The sequence below is a fragment of the Choloepus didactylus genome, chromosome 11 (genome assembly GCF_015220235.1).
Source record: "Choloepus didactylus isolate mChoDid1 chromosome 11, mChoDid1.pri, whole genome shotgun sequence".
Lineage (NCBI taxonomy): Eukaryota > Metazoa > Chordata > Mammalia > Pilosa > Megalonychidae > Choloepus > Choloepus didactylus.
This window is the reverse complement of record NC_051317.1, coordinates 35,634,112-35,656,740: the sequence shown is the minus strand read 5'-3', so window position 1 is coordinate 35,656,740 and position 22,629 is coordinate 35,634,112. Positions and strand designations below refer to the sequence as shown.

Below are 22,629 nucleotides of genomic sequence, written 5' to 3'. Positions count from 1 at the left end.
ACTAATACACCTGCCCCCACAAGACTGCATTAAAGGATATGGCTTTTGGCAGGACATAATATATCCAATCCAGCACAGAGGGTTTGGGGGCTCGCCATCTCCTGATTTAGTGCACACCTACCACACAGAGAGGGCTTTACCAGCTTTGCTGGGTGCAATCCTCACAGCACCTGTAAGTAAGGAAAATTCCAAGGCTTGTTATTGAGATTTATGCAGCATACTTCCAAGAACTCTGCTGTGAAGAGAGCAGATGTCAATTTCATATGAGATGTATTTATGAGAACACCTTTTTACTAAGTTATAGGAAAAAAAATGCTTCTGTACTTTGTATTACACAAAAGGAACATCATTATTTTCAACCAGAGCTGCTCAGAGCTATAGAATATTTTAAGGCTTGACATTTTTCTACTCAAAACTAAAATGAACTATTAGGAAAAAAATGTAATACCTGGAATATACAATTCTGAATATATTTTTGTGATTATCTAAATAAAAATAGTCAAATCTGTTATGGAATTCTAAAATTCAGACTTGATCTAACACCTATTCACATTAAATGTGTGAAAAAAAATTTTTTAACACCTCTCAATGGATCCAGTCATGTGAGTGTGTCCTTATTCTATGGTACAGAATGTTTTCTGTTGTTTTAAGATTAAATAAGAACTACCCTTAGCACAACTGCCGCTATGCAGAAGACGTGGAGTCAGCCCAGCGTCTCTGCTAAAAACTGAAAAATTATGAAATTCATAATCCTGTAAAATTCGAGCATATTCCCTTTTACTAGCAGACAATAAAATGACAGCCATGTTCAGGCAAACAGGTGCCTACAGTTAAGGAAAGGAATACAGCCAAAGCCTTATGTGATGGTTGCTAGGGTTAGGCCCAGCAGATGAGCACATTCTGGAAAAGGAAGCCAACAAAGGCAGCCCAGCAGATGCGCCGTCAACACTGCCATCCTTTCTCCTGAATTTCTCTATCCGTTAGCAAACATCTGGAGTACCTGCTCTGCACAGGACATCTCCTTGGAGGTAAAACTGCTCCCCCCTGCGATATGGGGCCTGAGGGAGGACCGAGAGGCCCTGACCCAGCAGTCAGAGTTTTCACGTCAGGGATGCCCCACCAGGCCCAGGACATCTCTGCATCCTTCTCAGATGTGCCTCTTGCCACAGCTCTCCCGGGGCTGACAGCAGCGACCTTGCGTCTCCTTTGAAGGTGCTGCCCAAGCCCCCACCTCTACCCAGGCAGGGCCAGGTGTGCACGTACAGGTGGAGGGGAGCACGCAGAGAGGCCCATGGGCCTGCCAGCCTGGCACACTACCTTGGCAGTATGTGACGAAGAACCACAGACTGGGTGACTGAAACCACAGGAATTTACAGTCTCAACTTTCTGGAGGCCACAACTACAAAAGCAAGGCTTCCTCAGGATCGTGCTTCCCCTAAAGGGGGAAAATTTGTCCCACGCCTCTCCCCGGGCTTCTGATGCGTGGCCAGCAATCCGTGGTGTTTCTTGGCTGGTGATGGCATAACTCAGCCCCTGCCTCTGTCCCATGGCATGCTCTCTCACGCGTGCTCCCTCCCTCCCTCTCTCTCTCTCTCTCTCTCTCTCTCTCTCTCTCTCTCTCTCTCTCTCTCTCTCTCTCTCATCTTACTCACTAATTGTCCAAATTTCCTTTGCTCATAAGGATACCAGTCATATTGGACTGGGGTCCACTGTAATCTGGTTTGGCCTCATCTTAACTAATAGCATCTTAAAAAGATCCTATTTCCAAAATAAAGTCATGTTCAGAGGAGCAGGCATTAGGACTCGAGCATGGCTTTTGGGGGAGCACAACTCAACCCAGAACAGGCAATCACCACACTCACTCGGGAAAGCAAGGGGCCAGGTCAGGGTCGATACCCTCCTTCCAGCTTTATCCCGTTGAGTCTGCACAGGCCAGTGCCCAGGGTCTAGCAAGGTCAGGGGAAGGCAGGGGAGCTAGGGTTGAAGGCCCCATGGCAGAGAGGGCCTCGGGGTGTCCTGGTGAAGTTTTACTCACAGAGCTCCAGGAATAAACTATTTCACACCAAGACTCTCCCTTTAGCCCTGGAAGGTGGGATTTGTATGTTACATTTGAGATACAAAATTGGTTGCAGAAAGACTAACATTAGAGATGATAGAAACTAGCAAATAAACTGAAAGATTGTTCCTGACCTTAGAGAGGCAGCAGAGGGATGTGACTTAGGGCCCAGAACTGTGAGTTCAATTCTGCTTCTGCCACCTGTTGGTTGTGAGACTTGGGCAAGCTACTTCACAACTCTTAGGACCTGACCTTTCCCAATAATGAAATCAGAATAATGAGGGGACCTACCTCGATGGATATTTGTGAGGTTTACGGCAGCTATAATGTGTGAAGATTTTAGAGCAACACAGGCAAATAGTAAATGCAGGTAAGGGCTGAGTAGTCCAGCCTCAGGGTGCAGAGAGGCTGCTGAGGCTCCAGCCTATACCTCTAACTCTGGGTGGAAACTCAGGCCTCTACCTCTAAAAGCCTAAGTGGTAGCTGCAGAGGCCAGACAAAATCTGAGAAGTGGACAAAGACTCGGGTTCCTGAGGTCAGTGTAAGTTGTCACTGGTAAGAAGGAGGAAGTCCTGCCAGAAGATTCCAGAGAAGCCCCAAGGCTCTGGCACACACAGCCAACCCACCAACTGCTCACACCTGCCAGGCAACCAGGAGACATTAGCTCCCAGTCCCTTCCAGATTCCTCGTTGGGGCATATTTTCCTCTTTAAAGTTCTCCCAATGTTTATTTTAATTGTAACGAAGGAGCATTTGACAAAAAGAGGGGAAGAAGGTGATAGAGTTACCCTGATCCTCTTCTAGAGAGAGCCATTCCTCAGTCTTGGCCTGCCATGTACAGCTCTGAGCAGCGGTTTGCCCAGCCCAGTGAAAGCCTGGCCCCAGTCTGACAGGCCGAGGTTGGAGGGAAAGATGCACGAGGTACACAGAGACAAGCACGGCAGGAGCACGGGGGCTGCCAGAGGCCCTCGCTTGCAGGAGCTTAGGGTAGCTTCATGCGCCTCACAAACTAGCCCCAGTGCTCAAACACACACACGTACACACCACAGACACACACACACAGGCTCACACGCAGGCTCACAACACACACACATTTCAGCTGAGTGGCGGCAGGGGCAGTGGCAGTAGTCGCGTCGGATCACTCATCTGTTGCAGCACACATGGGTTTCCTGGAAGGAAACATTATGTCCAGCCCTTGTCTTCCAGGGTTTGAGGCTTGAGAACTGACAGCCACAGGCATTGGAGGATTGGGGAACATTTAACAATCAACCCTCTGGGAGCTGGGGGGGAGCCCTGAATTGTAGGGTCTGCCCTTCTCGGTAGGGTAAATGCGTACTCTGTGGTTGATTTCAAGCTACCAACATAACACCAGGAAACAGAATTAGGAAGAGATGCAAACAACCAGCTTCGGTAAGCAAAACCAGCCGGCTTAGGCACAAAGTAGTCAGAAAGCGTGGGAATTGAAAGAATGACTTTCCAAAGTCAAAACACCATGATGCCAAATACCAAGAAATAGCCATAGATGCACTGTCTCAACCACGCCCCAAAGTTTATTTTTTCCACTGAATATATTTACTCAAGTCAACGAAGGCAAGGAGAGAGATCTTAGGAAGGAAAGACTTCCTTTTGACTTCTGGCAAAATGGCTAGTTAACAAATGTAGAAATAGTACTACATGAGCTCTAGGAGAATCCTCTCTTAGGAGCTGTTGGTTTGTTTGGGTTTTGTTTGTGATGACTTCAAACAGTTTCACATCATGCTGAGTGAGGAATAAAGAACTTACTAAAATGCACCCCAATCTAAGCGAGGCCTCTATGGGAAGAGTCTGCCTTCATATGTGTAGGACAATTTGCACGAGGAATGAAAGACTGCTCATCTGAACTCTCGGGGAAGACCAGCTGGGTGAACAGAAGCAACACCCCATCCTGGAAATCATTAAACCCTTCTTTCTGCAAGCAAAAGCTGGTGCCATTGTTCTGCAAAATCCTCATCAAACCACTTCTTTTCACTCCTCCGCTTTCGCCCATTGTTTGCAGTTCACATTTTAATTAGGCTTTCTGGATATAAACCTGAGATGACTCCCAATGCAAACAGAGAAAGCTTCCGTTACAGCCCATTTGAAAAACTGCCCACTGGAATAGAAGAGAAAACAGTCTGTATTTATCCAAAAGTAATGGCGCCTCAAACAATAAGTCAAGATTATAATATTCTTGAGGGAGCCAAAGTCCTCAATTCCAATCTAAAGTATACAATTGTTTGTCTCTATGCTGAATGAACTAACATACTCCGATTGCTGTAGAGGACAGTAATCCAAACAAAGGCAGAGACGAGATAAAAATAGGGCAACTCCCCAGACACCAGCGCCCAAGCAGAAAGCTGTAAACGTATTATAAATGTGGGTTGAACGCCTCACCTTTCGGGCATTTACCAATGAAGCCGTGGAGCTATCAGAGCCTGGGTTCCCAGAGCTCAGGCTTCTTTCCAACTCAAGATAAAAATTAAGCTGCAGCTTCGACAAGGAAAGGAATCCATGACTCTAGGCGGCCACTTTAAGTAAATTCAGTACCCAAAGTCCCACTCACAGAACACAAATAAATAGGAAAGGCTAGGTTGACAGCTAGCCTTTACATATGTTATGCCCGGGAAGTATTACAGAAACCCAACTTCAAGAGGCATCTGGGCGAGAAAACCAAGGCTCAGAAAGAAGAACTTCCCCAGTTCCTGCGGCTGATAAGTGGAAGCCTCAGATTCAAACCCCAGTGGGCCAGGATCCAAAATAAATGATCTTTCCCCTACAACAGAGGGCAGGTGGCTGCCTCCCTATCAGGACATTCTTTCTATCGCATTCCTTTAAAAAATATCTTTTCCTTCGTGAGTTTCACAGAAACAAACATTGCATGCTGCGCACTTTCTAGAAACTTGTACCTTGAATGAAGTCAACCTGTTTCTCCAGGTAACAGGGGCATTGGTTACATGTGTACAACGATGCAACCTCCTCTAGCAGGTAGGCGAAGAGCTGAGGGTCCATTCCCTCCTCCACCACTTGGTAGATGTGAAATCTTTGGTGAGTTACTTAACCTCTCTGAATCTGTTTTCCACATCTGTAAAATGAGGGTAATAACAGGTATTGCCATTGAAAGTGTTAAATGAGATAAACCAGGTAAAAGCTCTTGGCATGTTGCCTTGTGCTTTTCGAGGGTTGGTTGGATGTTGGCTATGATTTCTGTATTTCATCAATCCGAAGAGGCATATTTATTCACGTTTTAAAGTTCCTTCAGTCAGATGGCATCTTACAGTTTAGAGCATCCTAGCCTTCTGTCGAAATTTAATGGTGCATCTTATAATCAAGGTGTCTTGATTTGATGAAATATGGTGCTGTAATTATCTGTACATAACAAAAGCGATCTGACTGTAAAATAATGAGATGGCTTCCGTGAGCTGTGGACAATAAGCAGCCTTATTATTTTATAATAGCCAGGCACGGATCTCCCCTAGAAATGTCTCCCAGGAGCATGAGTACAATGGCAAAGATGGGTGGACTCTGCCTCCCAGCAGTGAACAACTTTCTATAGATCTGTCTTACTTTAAGCAAGCTCAAGATATGAAAATCCAGATTTCTATTAAAAAATTAATTAAGAGGTAACATTTTAAAATAAAGTTTCACTAAAGCATCCCTTTAGTGCAGTGTTCCTCCACCTTTTTATTTTTTTGTCATTGCTTTACCCTTCCCCAGGAGACTTTTAAGACATTTTTTCCACATCACCACGCCATGAAATTTAATATTACAGATATTCTGAAGATCTGTGTAGGTATTGTATGTATATCTCTCCTTTTTACATCAACAGAGTAAGATTTTGTTGCACGGGCCTCTCCCAGAACCAATTTTCACCCCCTTGGGCACAGTATCACCCCTTTGAGAATGCATGCTGTGGAGACAAATTTTATGGGGCATTGGAAATACTCGATGCCTTTGGAAATTTGTGCTTGCATTCACCATTTCCAACACCTATGGAAAGGAGAACACACAGACGCCTATTTGCTAAAACACCCACAGTGGGGGTGCTAGCTCACATTGCCTACAGGTCATGTCCCTCTGATTGTTTTTAGGCCAGTTTACCCCAGTAACACACGGGGAAGGTGGGACCCAGAGAGCTGCATTTACTCCTGTAATTGAAGAAAACGCCCAGTTTAAGCAGACATTTTTTAATGTGCATAAGTAGTCATCTACCAGATGACAAGAAGGCATAAACGATGTCGTTTATTCAAAAAGCCTTTATTGGAATTATTTTTGCAATGGCTTCCTGGGTTTTTTTGTTGTTATTTTTCCCTTTTTATTTCCCTGGCACCTGAAATCAGTGCCTGGTCAACAACTTCCCCTGATATTGTCTGCAGTTTAACCCCCAGGGGTCGGATTCTCTGCATCTCTAATGTCACTGGCTGTGGTCGGGCCCCTGGCCCCAGAGGCTTTGGCCCCAAATCCGGAGCAGCAGAAACCGAGGCTCCCGGGCTGTGGTTCCACTGCCTTAGGAGTAGAAGGGAAACCCAAGCTAGGCTTGGTCCAGAGGTGGACAGAGGATGCCCAGGGAGGGAGCTCTGCAGTCTGGACGTCTTTGCACACAGGGAGGGCGGCAGAGAGGCTGAAGGAAGGGGCAGGGGGCGGCCTGAGGAGCCCAGCTCACGTGGGGCAGCAGATGGAGAGGGTTACAGGAAGAGACAGGAAGGAGGCAGCCACCTCATGGAGCAGGACGCCAAGGAAATGGGGGACCAGGGTGCTGGGGCTGCAGAGGGGGGAGCCTGGCTGCCTCCGCCCAGGCTTGGGCCCACGTGGCCGGAAGTCCTGGCAGGAGCAGTGGTGGCCCTGGGGTCAGCCTGACCCCCAGCCCTGGTGGCTTAGCCCCGTGGGTGGCCTCCAGGCCTGCTCAGCGTAGATGGGAAGCCAAGGCCCCGAGCAGCACCCCCACCCGCCCCTGCCTGGGAAACAGGCAGGTTAATTTGCTAATGTCTGATATGCCGTTTAAAGAGGCCAGGGCCTTGCACTTCAGAATAATGAGATTAATTGCTGAAAATGTTTTGAATAAAATGAAAAGCCTGTGAGAACTCACACCTTAGTTGTGGCTCAGTACAGGGAAGCTGGAAGATTCAGGAGCATTCCATGTGGCCCTCAGCTCTGGCCTGCTGAGTCTCAGGAAAACGAGGGACCTGGTAAGAGCCTTCTCCTTCCCGGGTCTGCAGGACCTTCTGTCCTCCTGAGAAGGACCCTCCGATCTGTCGGCGTTCATTCTGAGTTACACCCCCAACCCCTCCTTCCTGCGGGCCTCAGGGATGCACGCAGGGACAGGGCTGGATCGCGGCTCCTCTACTTCCTTGTGCCACGCTGGGGTCCTTGAGAGGCAAACCGTTGAGGCTCTGAAAAAATGCACCATCTCTATTCCTGGACAGAGGGTCTGAGACCCAGCACCTCCAACCCTGGTTTTCCAGCTAACCTTAAATAAATTATAGCAGCTCTTTCCTTGTTTTGATAAGCAGAGAGGACCCTAGCTGGAGAGGGCATCCTGAGCTGAAAAAGGGGGACAGAGGCATTGCCAAGGAGATGAAACAGCAGAGGAGCAGGAAGCAGCGGCAATCTTGGGCTCAGCTCCCTGATTTCCCCAGGGCTTTGCTTTGCTTCCATCGATGCTCATAAAATAGTGGTGGTTTCAAGGAGGTCGTTTCATATCAGATGTTCTGAAATGTGGGTGGTTCAGTGAAGACATTGGCAAGAACCACTTGCCATTTTAAGCATGGTTGAATGCATACTTAATAATTTTAATTCTGCAAGTGATGTCAATTCAAATTTTACCCTGCAGAACTTCACCTTGCAAGCAAGGGAGTATGAGTCAGGTACCCTAATATAACATTGATGCCAAGGTGTGACAGAGAATTAGCTCTGCTGATGAAGCAGAAATCAGGAGCTGGATGGTTTAGCACAGGAGGAGCCTGGGAAGAGGGAGGCAGACCCAGTAGCCAGAATCTTATCCTTCAGAATGACATTGTGATGGTGAATTTCATGTGTCAACTTGGCTAGGTCATGGTGTCTAGTTGTTTGGTCAAGCAAGCAGAGGCCTGATTGTTATTGTGAGGGTATTTCATAGATGGATTTGCATCTATTATCAGTTGACTGCATCTACAATCAACAAAGAAGACTGCCCTTACCAAAGAGAGGCACCAACTCATCCAATCAGTTGGAAGTCTCAAAGCCAGAACTAAGGATTTCAGAAATTAGAAAGAAGAATTTCTGCCTCTTCTCCAACCAGCCATCTTCTTGTCGAGTTTCCAGCTTACAGCCTGTCCTATGGAATTCAGACTTGACAATCCCCACTGTCATGCAAGCCAGTTTCTATAACAAATCTGATACATATATCCTGTCTGTTCTCTTTCTCTATAGAACCCTGACTAAGGCAGACATCTTCTTCTTTGGGATCCTCCTGGTGTTCTCATTAAAATGCCGCCTCTGATTCCAGAGCACTGGGCTGGAGCCTGAGATTCTGCATTTCTAACAAGCTCCCAGAGGATGAGGATGCTGCTAGTCCCCACTCCAGACTTTGAGTACTGTCTTTGTTTCTGAGGGCCACCATAATGAAGTACGACAAAGGCTTAAAATGCTGGAAGTTATTCTCCCCCAGTTTTGGAGGCTAGAAGTCAAGATCAAGGTGTCAGCAGGGCTGTGCTCCCTCTGAAACTGTACAGAGACATCCATTCCTTGCCTCTCCCCTGCCTGCTGGTGGGGCAGGCAGTGCTTGGTGGCCTTGGCTTGTGGCAGCTTCATTCTAATCTGCTCCACATGGCCTTCTTCTCCCTGTGTCTGTCTCTTTACCAGGTGTCCTCCCCCACCCCCCACGCTTGTTTGTGTCTGTGTCCAAGTTTCCTCCTCTTATAAGGACATCAGTGATATTGGATGAAGGGCTCACCCCACTCCAGTGTGACCTCATCTTAACTAATTCCATTTGCAATGAGATTTGCAAATAAGGTCATTGTTCCAGTTTTCTGGGCTGCTTAAGCACACACCATGCAATGGGACAGCTTAAACAATGGAAATTTATTCACTCATGGTTTTGAGGCTGAGAAAATGTCCAAATCAAGGCATCACCAAGGCGATGCTTTCTTCTCAAAGACCAGCTGCCGGTGATTCTTGACTCCTCTGCAACATGGCGGCATCTGCTGGTCTCTCCCTTCTCTTCCAGGTCTCGTTGATTTTAGCTTCTTGCTTCCATGTCTTTCCCAGTCTCTGTCTGAATTCCATTCTCTTTAAAAGGACTCCAGTAATATTATTAAGACCCATCGTGACTGAGGTGGGCCACATCTTAACCAAAGCAGCCTCATCTGAAGGTCCTACTCACAATGGGTTCACACTCAGAGGAAAGGATTAGATTCAGGAACATGTTCTTCTGGGGTACCTACAGCTTCAAACCACCATAATCACATTCACAGTTCCCTGGGTTAAGGACTTGGACCTGTCTTCTTGGGGGACATAACTCAACCCCTAACAATTAGCAAACGTCTGTGGTAGCCCACAGCCATCCTCACCACCGCTAGAAGCCCAGCCCCTCCCTGGTCCCACCTCCCCTACCCCCACATACACACATTTCAGTATCCCATTTTATGTCTATCACTGTGGTTATTGCAGCCTGAAAATATCTCACTGATTCATTGATTTACTTGTTTATCACCTGCTGACCCCATTAGAATGTCCCTGAGAACAGGACCCTTGTTTGTCTCAGTCAACTGTGGGGCCCCAGGATCTAGAACAAAACCAGAGCCAGGGCTCCATCGCTGTGTGTGGGAGGAAGTGGGGAGGATGCAACTGCTGGACCCTTACCCAGCCACTGCTGCCGACCTTTCCCAGGCAGTTACTGCCATGTGCTTTTTGGTGATGTCAATCCTTCAAGAGTATAGCAGGCAAATGGTAGCACCAAGGATGAGGAAGAATAATAATCTCCTAAATTCTAAAATTACCTAAGAGGCAACCACAGCAACTAAAGTGAAACAGGGCAATGGAGAAAAGGAAAGTCCTTCCTGGTTTCAGATACACCAACATCTTGAGAAGTCACTGAAGCAAAGGAAAGGAACAAAAACCTAGGGGCTGACTTGGCAGGTGCACACGGTCACTGTGAGAAACGCAACTAGGAGGAGCGCTTTGGTGTTGACACACCCCAGGGAGCTGGAAGCCCTGGGATGGGTCCCAACAGGAGGGCCCTTGTCTGTCCTGGAACTCCAGGGCTTCCTTGCCTCAGTTTATAACTTTGCCCTGGTCTGTCTCATGTGAGCATTTCTTTAAATTGAATCAAATATAAATAGAATTCTTACATACAGAGTTAGCTCAGCCCAACTTCCTATATACACGTGTGGAGGGAACAGAAACTACACATGGCCAGCTTGGTGGCATGCCGAGTACACATAATTGAGGGATTTTTGTTCACTATGAACATAATAAACCAGTATATTTGTAGTGGGATGGTATCCAAAACCAGTTCCAGTCTTCACCGGGACACCAGGTAGGATGTCTGAGTCCAAACCCCAGTCCTTGTTTGGAAATAGGGTCTTTGAAGATGTGATTAGTTAAGATGAGGCCAGACTGGATTAGGGAGAGTCCTAATCCAATATGACTAGTGCCCTTATAAGAAGAGGGAAATTTGGACACAGGGACAGACGGACAGACAGACAGAGGGGAGAACATCATGTGACAACAGAGGCAGAGGCAGGTGAGCTGCAGCTGCAAGCCAAGGATTGCCAGGAGCACCGGAAGCTGGAAGAGGCAAGAAAGGATTCTCACCTACAGGTTTCTGATGGCACACAGTCACGCTGACACTTTGACTTTGGACTTCTAACCTCCAGAACGCTGAGAGAATAAATTGTTATTGTTTTAAACCACTAAGTTTGTAGTACTTTGTTACAGCAGCGCCAGGAAACCAAGGCAGATGCTCATCATCAGAGTGGGGCCACTGTGGTACGAGGACCTGGGGGTGTATCATCTGAGCAAAGAACAGGGGCATTTACCCTAAAGAAGTCTTAGAAGGCTTCTCCAAGCATCTGAGACTTAGGGAGGAATACAGTAACTCCGGCTAGAAAAAAACGGTCATTAGACCAATGACACGGGAAAGAAAATGTTGCTTGAGTGCAAAGGGGACTTCTGTGACAATTAGAACCCTCAGGCAGTTGTCTGTGCATTCGTGAAAAGCATGGCTTCTGGAATCTTTCCAACCTGGCTGGAGTCCGCCCTGCCATCTACTTGTTGTGGGATCTTGGGCAAGTTACCTAACCTCTTTAAATCTTGGTTTTTTCATCTCTAATTTGGGAAACATAACACCTTCTTCATAGGTAACTGCGAAGATAAAAATTGAATAATGCAAGAAAGACACTTAGCGAAGATTGTACGCACCTGCCTTAGTTTCCCTGGCTGCTGAGACAAATACCACACAATGGATTGGCTTAAACATTGGGAATTTATTGGCTCACAGTTTCAGAGGCTGGAAGGCTTGTTTCCTCCTGGAGTTGGTAACATTCTGGTGTGCTAGCAATCCTTGGGGTTCTGTGGCTTTCCTGTCACATGACAATGTCCTTTCCTTTCTCTTCTGGGTTCTGTTGACTTCCAGCTTCCCCTCCTCCATGTGGCTTTTTCTTCATAAAACCTGCAGTCATAGGGTTAAGGCCCACCCTCATTCAGTTGGCCACACCTCACTAAAAATAACATCTTCAAAAGGTCCTCTTTACAATAGTTCACACCCACAGGATGTTTCTTATCTGGGGTATATATTTCAACCTATCACAGTACCCAATAATCATTAGCTATGATCATTTCATTAGTCAGAACACACATGGCATCGTCACCTGCTGGGGGAAGAGGGTCCCACTCACCAAACACGCAGAGGCATTGGCTGTTGGCCTCTTGTGGAGAGGTGGAGATGGCCCAGGTGAGTGGTCCCGAGACCGACTCACCACCAAATCCCAATTTGTTACAAATTCGCATTCCTGGGAACCACCCGCAGAGATTCTGGTTCAGATAGGTCGGGATTGAGAGCAGAAACCTGTGTTTTATGAAGGGTTCCAGGTTGCACCAAGTGCATATTGGTTTAGAGGTACTGGACGGACAAGCATCAAAGCACTTCTCAGCTCTATTCATTATCAGCCTGGAGCAAAATATGGAAGAAAACGTGTGCACACATGTGGATGTACGTGTGTCTGCGTGTGTCCATTTGTGCATGACTGTGTCATTCTAAGCATAGCCCCATATTCGGAAAGTATCTTCATTTCAAGATTCCCCAAGTGTAAAGGAGAGAAGAAAGGTGAAGGATACAAGTTGAATTTTTTGTCTTCACCAAATTAGCCTCCCTGCAGGCTCAGGAAGCACCAGCAGCTCCTGCTGGCAACCGGGGCGCTCGCTTCCCGATTCCCTCGCTGCCCAAGCAGCTGCCAGGGGCCTCTGGCATGGCAGGGGCAGCAGGATGCAATGGGGGGTCCCGGGGCAGCTGTTTCAGCCCCCGGCTGCTTGCAGCTCTTCCACCAGGCTGCAGCAGGGGGCTATGAGCTGCCGGGGTACAAGGTGTTGTTCTCCAGAGTGGATATAGATCAGAATTTGGATCTTTACAAAGCCAAGCCCAGAATGCCCTGTAGGTGGTATTGACGTATATCTGGGATTTGTCAGTTTAATTTTCTAAGAAACAAATAGCCCGTCGATCTAAAGTGGGCATGTTCTGGTATTTGGTTTTCTATAACTATTAGCCAGTTCACATATAGGAGACCAGTCTCCACATGAGCTGTGATATTGTGTCTGTGCATGAGGGAGGTGAAGACCCCCGAGATATCCCACCCGGTCCCCATTCCCAGAGCCATACACGGACCTGTGAGAGGACAGATAAGCCCTGGGCATGTATGAAAAAGGCAGGGACGTCTGAATTCATGTGGAATACAAGAATCCTTCAAAAGAGCTGATTTACCCATAGCCCGCGTAATGCTTTTCAATTTTGTTAACTTGAACAAAGCAGACTGAACAAGCTAATCAGCCTGAAAGCTATATTGGTCCCTGTGGCAGGCTGAATTATGTACCCCAGGAAAAAAAAACAAACACATGTTTTTAATCTTAACCTGCATTCCTGAGGGTGTCAACTCATGGTAGGTAGGATCTCTTGAAGATGTTATTTTTAGTTAAGTGTGTGTGAAAATGAGGTTGGCTCTTATTCTGGATTACTGGAGTCCTTTATAAACAGAAGAAACTCAGTAATAGGGAGAGAAGCCGTGGAGAACAGCCAGAAGCTACGAGTCAATGGAACCCAAGGCTGGACAGGGAAGACGCCGCCGTGTGCATTGCCGTGTGCACCGCCATGTGACGGAAAAGCCAAGGACCAGGGGTCCCCAGCAGCCGGGCCCAGAACACCACAGTCTTTGGGGAGAAAGCATCGCCTTGCTGACTCCTCAATTTTGGGCTTCTCCTAGCCTCAAAACCATGAGCCACTACATTCCCGTTGTTCAAGCCACTCCACTGTGTGGTATTTGTGATCCGAGCCGGGAAACTAAGACAAACCCTAATTCAGCTCTGTTTATTCCTGTGTAATAGTAGCCAATTATGCCAAAACTTAGTGGCTGAACACAACGGACATTTATTTTCTCACAGTTTCTGTGGGTCAGGAATCCAGCGCAGCTTAGCCAGGTGTCTCTGGCTCAAGGTTTCTCGTGAGCTTGCAGTCAAGTGCGGGCGAGGGCTGGGTCTCAACTAAAGGCTCAACTCGGGGCACTGCAGGCATGGCTGTCCTCCAAGCTCACGCACGTGACTGCTGGCAGGGCTTGGTGTCTTGCCGAGTCAGCCTCTCCACGGGCTGCTTCACTGCAGCAGCTGGCTTCCCCCGGGATGAGCAAACCAAGAGGGCAACAGAGAGTCATGGAGAGTCTGAGGTGGAAGCCACAGTCTTTTTATAACCTCGTCTCAGAAGTGACATCCTGTCATGTTGCCATATTTTACGCATTAGAAGCCAGTCCTGGTCCAGTCTACACTCCAGGGGAGGAGGAAAAACCGGGTCTGAACACCAGGAGGTGGGAGCTATGGGGGGTTAACTTAGTGGCTGCCTTTCCCATTCTGAATCCGAGTTTCCACTCAGCCACGTCTCACCAGGACATTCTACCATTTATGGTTTTGTCTGCTTGTCACAGCTCAAGTCACAGATAGGAAAAGATGGACTTCTCTGGAAGGGTCCACGTATATCATCTTCGCATATACACAAGAAGTAAATCATGGAAAATCCTAAAGCAGCCCATTATTTGAAATAGTACCACTTCTTTGTTGACACCTACAACAGAGCGAAAATGTGAAAGAGAGCATCTTTGACCTGTTTGGTTTCTATAAACAAGTCTACACCACTAAGTGATACACTGTGGCAGCGCTAGGCAAACTTTCAGCAAAAGGCCAGATAATCAACATTTTAGGTTTTGCAAGCCATATGGCTTGTCTTGCATCTACTCAACTCTGCCATTTCATCACAGAAACAGCCATAGACAATATGAAAATGAACAGGCATGGCTGTGTTCAGATAAAATGTATTTATCAAATGAGGATGCAGGCTGGATGGGCTGTAGTTGGCTGAACCCTACCACAGAGAATCATTTTATTGCCCACAGTCTATTACAGAACAAAACAAAATGAGCAACACAGGTGCAGTAGAGCTAGTGTGTCACTAATTCTAACAATGGCAGTGAGGTGACACATGTATAAAATGCTTCACCAAAACTATGTTCAAATTGTACTGAAGTCCCATTGCCAGCCACCATCCAGGGAGCAAACCTGAGACATGTCAGCTCTCCTGCTGCCTGTAATCACACTGAAGTTGTGTGACCTCCTGTTCCGGTTTGCTAATGCTGCCATTATGCAAAAGACCAGAAATGGATCGGCTTTTATAAAGGGGGTTTATTTGGTTACAAAGTTAGAATTCTACAGCCATAAAACTGTCCAAACCAAAGCATAAACATGAACATACCTTCACTGAAGAAAGGCCATTGGCATCCGGAAACCTCTGTTAGCTCGGAAAGCACATGGCTGGTGTCTGCTTGCTCCCAGGTTGCATTTCAGAATGGCTTTCTCCCAGGATGTTTCTCTCTAGGTGTCTGGGGATGTTCTCTTGGTTTCTCCCAGGCAAAACTCTGGAGTAGCAGAAGTCAACTTTCAATGGCCATCTCCAAAATGCCTCTCTTGGCTGTTCTTAGCTCCTTCTGTTTATAAGCTCTTTTATAGGACTCCTGTGATTAAATCAAGACCCATGCTGAGTGGGGAGGGCATTACCCACAAAGGTATTACCCACAGTTGGGTGGGTCACATCTCCATAGAAACAACCTGATCCAAAGATTCCAACCTAATCAACACTAATACGTCTGACCCCACAAGACTGCATTAAAGAACATGGTGTTGGGGGGGACTTAATATAGCCTAACGAGCACACTGCCAAACCAGTGAGGGTGGTAAGGCCTGAAAGTTTTCCTTTGTCATCCTATCTGGTCAACTGAAACAGAGGTAGCATTAATTTCTCTTAATATGACACACAAACAAAAAAACCCATTCAAGTGGTGCTGACCATTTAAAATCCCATCTGTTTAAGTGATACAGGTAGCATAAATAAAAGAAAAGGCTCATCGTAATAACTATTAAAGCTCCAGTGAAGGTAGAGGAAAAGGCTTGGCCATGAAGACTTGTTTTCTGAGAGCCTAGAAATGCAAGCCAGGCAAGTCACAGGGGAAAAGGAGCTGGATGGAATCTTCTCACCCGCACTCCATCCACAGAACCAATCAGATACCATTCCAAGCGATGGGCTCACCTTGCATTCTCATCATTTACATGGCATTTCTGAAACCCCACACATTTTGACTCGATTTGGTGTGCGCCCTCGTGGCAAGAGTAAGCGACCTCAGATGGCAGGATTACAACGGATCCAGGTCAAGAGGGACACAGGTCTGTGTGTGCTTTTCTTGTGCTTTCCACGGGACTCCATAAAGCACACTCACACCCTCCTGGGACAATAGGATTTGTAATTACAGTGTATTCATACACAAAATCAGTCAATGTTTTCAACTGTGCTCAAAAATTAATGTAAAGAGGTTTAACTTTCAAAAGGGAAATTAATGCAATGATCATAAATCAATGAGCTAGATGTTAGCCCTCAGATGCGTCATGAAATCAGTTAATGATCCTTTCTGCGGTAAACACGATCCTTAATCATTAAGATCGTTACATACAGCTTCTCTCAATGCCTCAGCCAATTCTTCAAACATGCAACATTCACATTCTAACCATCAAGTGAAAGAAAACTAAGGAGATTTCAGGAATTTGGAAACTGCTGCAGGATTCTGACTTCCTGGCTATAGTCCTCTAAAAACTACAGATCAAGGGAAGTTCCATGGTTCTCAAACTTTAGCATGTAGCCAAATCACCTGGAGGGTTTATTAAAACACGGATTACTTCTGGTTTAGCAGGTCTGGATTAAGGTGAGAATTTGCATTTCTTTACAAGATACCAGACGGTGCAGATGCTACTGGTTTGGGGGACTGTACTTTTGAGAAACACTGCTCCTGAGCTGGGGTCGGCAAAATTTCTGTAAAGAAAGCATTGACTATGTGATGCCTTAATTTGGACTTTTTCCCAGCCTCAAAACAATGAGCTAATAAATTCTCATTATTTAAGCCAACCCATTGCATGGTATTTGCTTCAGTAGCTAAGAAAACTAAAACACTTACCCAGACACCCATGACATGTTTATTAAGGTGCAACCAAAAGTAATTTCCAGAAAACATAAGCATGGCAAGTTCTAGAAGAAAGGCAGTTTAAATGCAGAAGAGTCCTTAGAAGTGCAAATCTAAATGCAAATAATGGTTAGGTAACACTGGGGTAACTAATGACACCACCCAGCATTTCCAGGTTCAGGCCTCCCTTCACAGCACTTACTAGAATCCCTATTTACCTGGTTTGTTTGCACACTGCCTGGCCCAAGAGAATGTAAAATTCCTTGAAGCAGTGACTATGCTCACAGCTGTTTTCCACTGTCAAGTACAATGCAAGGAATATAATAGGTACTTAGTAAACACTTACTGGATGAATTAATGATTGAATGAGGAGATTAAAGAAACAGTGAAAACTCATTATAAATTTTACAACTTAGCAATTCTATCTGGAGAAAACAGGACTTTTAAAGACCATAGTACCACCAACGAAAATTAGGTTAAATAAAAGTCACCAATAAATACATTGGAGAAGACATTCAGCCTCAATAATTGCATAGAGTTACAAGCTGCGATATTTTTTCCTAAGCAAATTTGCAAGGATTGAATAAAATAAAAATATACAGTGGTAAAAATCCATGGAAACAGGCACCCTCCTGGCAATGGGTTGTGTAAATTGGACCACCGCTTTAGAGAGCAATATGCAACTTGTATCAAAAGTCCAAAAACTGTGAAGATTGTTTGCCCCAGAAGTTTGATCCTAGAAATTTAAGTAAAGGAAATAATCAGAGATGGGTACGCAGTTATTTGTGTTAAAAATCCTGATACACGCTTATTTCTAACATTGAGACATTGGAAACAACTTAAGGGTCTACCAAAAAGAGAAAGGTTAAATAAATGATAGTGTCTCCATAAAAGAGTACTACAAAGTCATAAAAATTGTGTAGTAGAAGAGTATTTGCCAAGAAAAATAAGTAGGCTACAAGACAATGGGTTCAGGATGAGATAGTTAAAAAAAGAATCCTTATCTATTTTTCCTCTGAAAGTCTGGAGGGCCGTACAACAGAATGTTATAAGTTTTGGGCTGTAGGCAGTAGGATTGTTAATAAGTAGTTGCTTTCTCCTTTGGACATTACTCTGCTATTTTGGTTTTCCCAACATGTATTTTTTTGTATTTTTTTAAAGAACTGCTTTCATAAAAAGTAATTCTCACTTGAAAGTTGTCAAAACATTCATATGGTTAATTAAGATAAGGCACACATGCAGCTCTGGAAAAATCTGGTTTGAGACCTTCTGTCATTTCACACCTAAAAGCCTGTGAAAACGCTGTGATGGTTAATTTCATGTGTCAACTTGGCCAGGTTATGGTATCCAGTCATTTTTTCAAGCAAGCATTGGCCTGATTGTTACTGTGAGGGTATTTTATAGATGGATTTGCATCTATAACCAGTTGGTTGCATCTACTGCTGATTGCACCTACAAGCAACAAAGGAGATTGCTCTCAGCAATATGGGGGAGTCTCTTCAGTCAATCAGTTGAAGGTCTTAAAAGCCAGAACTGAGGATTTCAGAAGTCAGAAAGAAGAATTTCTGCTTCTACTTCAGCCAGCTAGCTCCCCAAGAGGAATTCAACTTCAGCTTAATCAGAGTTTCTAGCTTGTGGTCTGCTCTATGGAAATAAGACTTGCTAGACCCCAGTGACCCAATTCCTATAGTAAGTATATATATATCCCACAAATTCTGTTTCTCTGGAGAACACTGACTGATATAAAAGTGCTTTTGAATAATAATGTCAATAACACTCTCAAAACTCTGAAATTGTGCAAACTACCTTCACAGAGGCAAATAGCCCAGCACAAGAGCTTTTAAATCCTGAAACAGCTGTAGTGAGTGCAGGAGCCCAGGCAGTGGCTAGTGCCACTGTCAGTCGGGAGGACAAGGCATGTGCTCCCTCCCATCTGAAGGGGCTGTCTCAGCACCTGTGAGTCTGTCCAGAAGAGGGGAGCCCCTGAGAGCCCCCCTGCTGACCTGGGCTGCTGCCGGAGCAATGCCAGCCTGGGTTGTAGTCCGTCCTCTTACAGGAGGGAGGAAGCAGCTAGACTCCTCTACAGACTGAGTGGTGGTTTTTTAAGAAAATCCAAATCATTTAAAAAATTTTTATCTTAAATCAGTAAGTCTTTAAAGAATGACCTGTTCTCAAAGTGTGACCCAGGGACCTCAGGAAGCTCCCTAGACCCATTCAAGTGTTCTGTGAGATCAAGAGTATTTATATAGCAATACTAAACTATTAATTTTTTTTCACCATCATTCTCTCACAAGCGTACTGTGGAGTTACCCAGGGGCACGTGATATTGCAAGTGGTTAACACAGAAGCAAAGATGAGAATCTAGCCGTCTTCTCTTAAGCCATACCCACTGCCTCTGTGTTACCCTTCCACAATCACCTTGCTCTCAAGTCAGACTGGACCAATCACTATTTTGGGAACACAGACCACTGTCTCCCACCTCCATGTGTCTACTCTGCTTGTCCTCCTTACGGAACGCCCTGCTCCTGCCTGACAACCGGAAAGCCAGCATGCTCAACCCGACAGGCTCCATTCCATGCTCGCTGTCCCGTGAAACCTTCAAATTTTACCATTACCACCCACCCACAAACCAGCAGGAACTTTCTGCTTTAGAGTATTTGTCACATTCTTCCTTGTACTGTATGTTTACTTTGATGTTAACCCAAAATTCTAAGAATAGCGTGTTTAGAGTAAACTTTTGTTTTTATGTTACCACATTGTGTTGCCATAGTTTTCAATACGCCGACACACACACTTCTCATACGCATTCGAGAGGTGTGCATTGGTATCACTCATGAGTGTGCAGAGGCTCAGGGAAGATGGAGTTTTCCCCATGGTCACACATCTGATGTGTGGTAGGGCTGGGTCTCCAACCTCCATCTGGAGACACCAAGCCCAGCTCTCATGGATGTACAGATACTCCATCTCAGACTAACCCCTCATGAAAAGTATGATATTGGCTGTAGGTTTTTTGTATATGTTCTTTATCAAGTTAAGGAAGTTCCCCCTTAGGATCTCATGGGCCTAAAAAGGCAGGGGTAGCCCTTCGAATCTTTCTGCTATTTTTCTTAATCTCTCTAAATATGACATACTCACACCTGAAGAGCCCTTTCAAAAGTTTTAATTTATTTTTATGTTGTTAAAGGAAAAAAGGACAAAACAATGTTCTAATACCACTGAATCCTGGATAAATAAATAAATAAACAAACAAACAAAGTAAATGTACAAAAATATGTTGTTCTTAGGGGGGATCTTCCTTAACTTGATAGAGAACACACACAACAAACCTACAACCACCATCGTACTTAATGGTGAGAAACTAAATGTTTTCTCCCTAAGAGCAGGAAAAAGGATGTCCCTTCTCACCAATACTAATTGTGCTGGTTTGAATCGATTATGTCCCCCACAAAAGCCATGTTCTTTAATGCACTCTAGTGGGGCAGGCTTATTAGGCTTTTGATTAGGGTGGGACATTTGATTAAGTTGTTTCCATGGAGATGTGACTCACCCAATTGTAGGTGAGATCTTTTGATTAGATTATTTCCATGGAGGTGTGGCCATGCCCATTCAGAGTAGGTCTTGATTAGTTCATGGAGTCCTTAAGAGAGCTCACAGAGAAAGAGAACTCAGAGCTGACACAGAAGCTGACATTTAGAGATGCTTGGAGATGCAGAGAGAAGGACATTTGGAGATGTTAAGCTAAGAGATGAAGTCCAGAGTTTGCCCTGAAGAAGCTAAGAGAGGACCCCCAGATTCTTAGAGAGAAACACCCTGGGAGAGCAAGCAAGGATGCATGGAGGCTGAGAGAGAGAAGCTAAGAGAGACAGAAGCCCAGAGACATTTTGGAGACAGCCATTTTGAAACCAGAACTTGGGAGCAAAGGACTAGTAGACACCAGCTATACGCCTTCCCAGCTAACAGAGGTGTTCTGGATGCCATTAGCCATTCTTCAGTGATGGTATCCTCTTGTTGATGCCTTAGTTTGGACACGTTTATGCCCTTAGAGCTGTAAAATTGTAACTGAGTAAATCCCCTATATAAAAGCTAATCCATTTTTGGTATTTTGCATAACAGCAGCACTAGAACACTATTCAACATGGTTCTAAAGTCTTAGTTAATGGAATAATACAAGAAAAGGAAATAAAAGGTATGCAGACTGGGAAGGAAGAAATGTTTGTTCACAAGAAATATGTAGAAAAATCTCAAAGATATGCCTATATAGAAAATCCCAAAGAATCAACCAAAAAACTCCAAAACCCAACAAATGACTCTAGCAAGGTTATAGGATGCAGAGAGTAATATACATAGGGTATATAGCAGCAATGAACAATTGGAATTTGAAATAAAAAACATAACACCATTTATAGTAGCACCCCCAAAATTAAATACTTTGGTATAAATCTAACAAAATACATAAAAGATCTATATGAGGAAAACTACAAAACTCTGATGAAAGAAATCAAGGAAGCCATAAATAAAGGGAGAGATATTCCATGTTCATGGATAGAAAGTCTCAATATTATTAGTCCATTCTTCTCAACTTGATTTATAGATTCAATGTAATCTCCATCAAAATCCCAGCAAGGTATTTTGTGGTTTGACAAACTGATTCTAAACTTTAAATGGAAATCCAAAAGACCCAGAATAGCCAACACAGTACTGAAGAAGAAAATCAGAGTATACACACTACCCAACTTCAAGAGTTACTTACTACAAAGCTACAGTGATCAAGACAATGTGGTGTTGGTGATTGTGCCGGTTTGTATATTTATGTCCCCCAGAAAAAGCCATATTCTTTAATGCATTCTTGTGGGAACAGACGTATTAGCATGGATTGGGTTGGAACCTATTGGTTCAGTGTCCATGGAGATGCGCCCCACCCAACTTTAGGTGATAACTCTGATTGATAATTTCCATGGAGGTGTGGTCCCGCCCATTCAGCATGGGCCTTGATTAGTTTATTGGAGCACTATATACGCTCAGGCAGAAGGAATGAGCTTGCAACAGCCAAGAGGGACACTTTGAAGAATGCACAGAAGCTGAGAGAGTGGCTGCAGATGAGAGACAGTTTGGAGACGGCCAATGAAAGCAGACTCTTGCTCCGGAGAAGCTAAGAGAGGACAAATGACCCAAGAGCAACTGAGAGTGACAATTTGGAGAGAAGCTGAAGCCTAGAGAGGAACGTCCCAGGAGAAAGCCATTTTGAAACCAGAACTCCACAGCAGACACCAGCCACATGTCTATGCAGCTAACAGAAGTCTTCTGGACACCATTGGCCATCCTCCAGTGAAGGTACCCGATTGTTGATGCCTTACCTTGGACACTTTATGGCTTTAAGACTGTAACTGTGTAACCAAATAAGCCCCCTTTTATAAAAGTCAATCCATTTCTGGTGTTTTGCCTTCCACCAGCATTAGCAAACCAGAACAGTGATGGAATAGACAAATAGATAAATGGAGCAGAAGGAAGAGTCCAGAAGCAGAGCTGTACAAATACAGTCAGCTGATCTTTGACAAGGGGACAAAGGCAGTTCAATGGAGAGAGGATGATCTTTTCAACAAACGGTGCTGAAATAACTGGAAATCTACAGGCAAAAAAAAAAAAAAAGAAAGAATCTAGAAATAGACCTTATACCTTTCACAAATATTTACTCAAAAAGGATGATAGGCCTAAATGTAAAATGAAAAACTATAAAACTTCTAGAACATGATAAAGAAGAAAAATATCACTGACCTTGGGTTTGGTGATAACTTTTTAGATACAGCACCCAAAGCACAATCCATGA

General features: G+C 44.9%; 1 long non-coding RNA gene across 2 annotated transcripts; it reads right to left on the bottom strand.

The window, feature by feature from the left end:
* Positions 1-5: 5 nt before the first annotated feature.
* LOC119505977 lies at positions 6-22,623 on the bottom strand. Of its 2 annotated transcripts, none has more exons than XR_005210917.1 (3): positions 22,578-22,623; positions 13,697-14,368; positions 6-170 (listed from the first exon to the last, which is right to left on the bottom strand). It is a non-coding gene; the product is annotated as an uncharacterized LOC119505977 (long non-coding RNA). The 2 variants fall into 2 exon arrangements; XR_005210916.1 differs by lacking the exon at positions 22,578-22,623 and adding an exon at positions 15,053-15,115.
* Between the last annotated feature and the right edge of the window lie 6 nt (positions 22,624-22,629).